Source organism: Heloderma suspectum, chromosome 1 (assembly GCF_057233095.1).
Source record: "Heloderma suspectum isolate Gila_16-S chromosome 1, 16-S_ref, whole genome shotgun sequence".
Classification (NCBI taxonomy): domain Eukaryota; kingdom Metazoa; phylum Chordata; class Lepidosauria; order Squamata; family Helodermatidae; genus Heloderma; species Heloderma suspectum.
The window spans coordinates 431224753-431228210 of NC_139458.1; the positions used below are offsets into that span (position 1 = coordinate 431224753).

Here is a 3458-nt window from a genome sequence, read left to right on the forward strand (position 1 = left end):
CCCCGGCGAGGATTCCAGGGGGAGGGACGGAACGCCCCCCCCCATCAACATAATCCACGAACAGGTAAGTGACTTTCGTACATCCCTACCATGATGCATGCCCCTCTGTGGGAAAGAGACAGGGGGAGTGCAACTCTGCTGACCCTGCTTCATGTCACTAGCTTGTGCTACCATTGAACATGGTATTGTTCTGGATCATGCTGGGAGTGAGGGCACTGTTTCACAGTAGTTACAAGACTACTTTTGGCTAGGGGTGTACAAATGCCACTTAACGTTCCGCTCCAGGTCTGCTGGGCAGGGAGGTGATCCATCCCTCCCCCTGGAATCCTCCCTGGCTGGTTCCGCTCCACGGCAAGTCCGCGGAGCCACCGGCCAGGGCTGCCCACAGCCGGACTTCTGTCCACTGCCGGGCTGCAGCCGCAAATGGTGTCTGGTGTAGGGGATGCCATTTGCTTCCCTGCCCTTGGCTGTGATTGGCTATGTAAATATTTACGTAGCCTACCACGGCAAAGAGCAGGGATGCAAATGGTGTAGTGGTGTAAAATATTTACATAGCCAAGCACGGCAAAGGGTAGGGATGTAAATGGCATCCACTACATCGGACGCCATTTTGTTCTGCAGCCCGGCAGCGGATGGCTATGGAATGAAGACGATGGACCCGAACCAGCCACCACCAGGTAGGGTCTGTCCTGGGGGGATTTCAGGGGGTGGCGGGGGGTAGTCCATTCCACCACAGACTCCAGGGGTCTGGATTCTGAAGAATCCGGCCTCACTGGAGTCCGTGGAGGATTTCTCCACCATCCCTACTTCTGGGTATTGTTCCAGAAAGTGGCGTTAGGTGACTGTGACTCTGTGCCCTCACAGCTCTGCTATAGGATACTGCAGGTACCATCTTGTCCCAAATGCTCTTTATCATCTATATGAAACTTTGATCCAGTCTTTAGTCTATTTGAATAAACTATTTTATTCCATATGAAGTCACTGGGGCCAGTCATTAGAAGATTTGGGGTGAGGGTTCAGCTCTATTTGTCTATGACATCTGAATCAGGAGAGGGCATGCATGTTCCAAACATGCCTGGCCATAGAGATGGGTTGGATGAGCACCACCAAACCGATACTGGATTATGCGAAGATGGAGACCTTCTGGATGGCTGATTCCCAAGATCAGGAATTGCTGTATTTGCTTGTTGTTAAGGATGTGTGACTCTGGGGATTCTGTTGTTTATGCCCAATGGGATTCCACAGCATACTGTTCCAATAATGGCGGCCGAGTATAGTGGATTTATTTTTCCTAATCAATAAATGCTTTTCACATTTTTTCCTGGGTTCTGACATTCGCATGAATAGTGATTTACACAAAGTGTAATGTGTTCACATTGCTACCATGAAAGAAAACCCCAAATCTGTGTATTGGCTCAACTTGTGAAAGATCGAGTCTACCCCAGCAGGGGGAAATGTAGGGATGTTAGAGAATTCTGCCACGGAATTCTTTAGAATCCAGCCACCTAGAGTCTGTGGCGGAATGGAGCAATCCCCACCGCCACCCCACAAAATTGTCCCACGACGGACCCTGTCTGGTGTCAGCTATCCGGTCCATCTGCTGCCCCTGGTCTGTGGCCGCGAACGGCTGCCCCAGTCTGTGGCCGCCATTTGTGTCCCTGCATTAGCTGTGATAGGCTTTGTAAGTATTTATGTAGCCTATCATGTCAAAGAGCAGGGATGCAAATGGCAGCCACTACACCATTTACATCCCTGCCTTTTGCTGTGATAGGCTACTTAAATATATACGCAGCCTATCACGGCTAATGCAGGGGCACAGATGGCATAGCAGCCACCATTTGCATCCCTGCATTAGCTGTGATAGGCTACATATATATTTACGTACCCTATCACAAAAAGAGCTGGGACGCAAATGGTGGCCGCTACACAAATGGAATAGCAGCCGCCATTTGTGTCCCTGCATTAGCCATCCCTGCCGGGCTGAGGCCGCAAATGGCAGCCATTGTAGCGGCCACCATTTGCGTCCCTGCTATTTTGTGATAGCCTATGTAAATATATACATTTGCGGCCTCAGCCCAGCAGTGGACAGAAGTCCAGCTGTGGCCAGGAAGGATTCCAGGGGGAGGAATGAAGCCCCCTCGCCCCCCACCCTGCAAAATGGGCCCAGAATGGAGCACCTACCTGCTGCCATCTGCGCTGACTTGCGAATGGCGGCCACGTCTGCGGCCGCCATTTGCTTCTTCCATGTAGCCATGATAGGCTACATAAATACTTACGTAGCCTACCACAGCTAATGCAGGGATGCCATTTACGTCCCTGCGGAAGCCGTGATAGGCTACGTAAGTATTTACGCAGCCTATCACAGCTTAACTAAGGGAACGCAAATGGCGGCTACAGTGGCTGCCATTTGTGTTCCCTTTTTTTTGCCATTTTAGCCGACGTAAATATTTACATAGGCTATTACGGCAAAAAAAAAAAAAAAGGAATGTAAATGGCGGCCACCACACCATTTGCGTCCCCCCCCCTTTTTTTTTTTGCCGTAATAGCCTATGTAAATATTTACCTAGGCTAAAACGGCAAAAAAAGGGAATGCAAATGGCGGCCGCTGTAGCCGCCGCCATTTGCATCCGCTGTTGTTTTTATTGCCGTGATAGGCTACGTAAATATTTACATAGCCTATCACGGCAAAATACAGGGACACAAATACCGGCGCCTATGGCTGCCGCCATTTGCATCCCTGCAGGCTGCCCAGGGGCCAGATGTCCGGCTGCAGGCAGCCCCGGTCAGCCGCTCAGCGGAATCTCCATGCAGCAGAGCCGGCCAGAGAGAATTTTGGGGGGAGGGACCGAGCGCCTCCCCCCCACCGCAAATATCACCCTTCGAAAAGGTAAGTGACTTTTGTACATCCCTACCCCAGATGGAATGGGGTAAGTAATTCGTACGCCCCTAGGGAAATGGAACAAAATCCACAGGGCCAAACCAGAAATACCCATCGAGTTTTCACTCCCCAAACACAATTCCCATACGTTCCTACTAAATTAGGGTGCAGTCCCTCAGAAAGAACATGTACATCATTCGTGGGTGCTCCTGGATTCATCATTGTTAGAACCCAAGTGAGTTCTGTGGTGAAGAGCATTTTTTAGCAGCTTTGGTTGGTATGCCAACAAAGCACATTTCTGGACAGGGATAGCCTGGACACTGTAGACCACCACATTTAGATAATTTTAATGCACTTTCTGTGGGGCTATCTTTATGTTTGGTCCAGAAGCTGCAGGCCAGGATGTGCACTTCTTATACCACAACTGTCCTGGCTACCAATTAGCTACTTAGCCATCACCGTTTGTTTTGCTGGCATATAAGTGCAACACATGGGGGGAAGCTCCAAATCTTTGCCATGCACCTAGATAATCAAAACATGGAATGTATCACAATTGGCACAACACAGATGATGACAGTTA

The 3458-nt window shown here is 49.9% G+C and overlaps 1 pseudogene; it reads right to left on the reverse strand.

Moving 5' to 3' along the window:
- Nucleotides 1-1763: 1763 nt before the first annotated feature.
- Nucleotides 1764-1859, reverse strand: LOC146360304 (small nucleolar RNA SNORA17; annotated as a pseudogene).
- Nucleotides 1860-3458: the final 1599 nt, after the last annotated feature.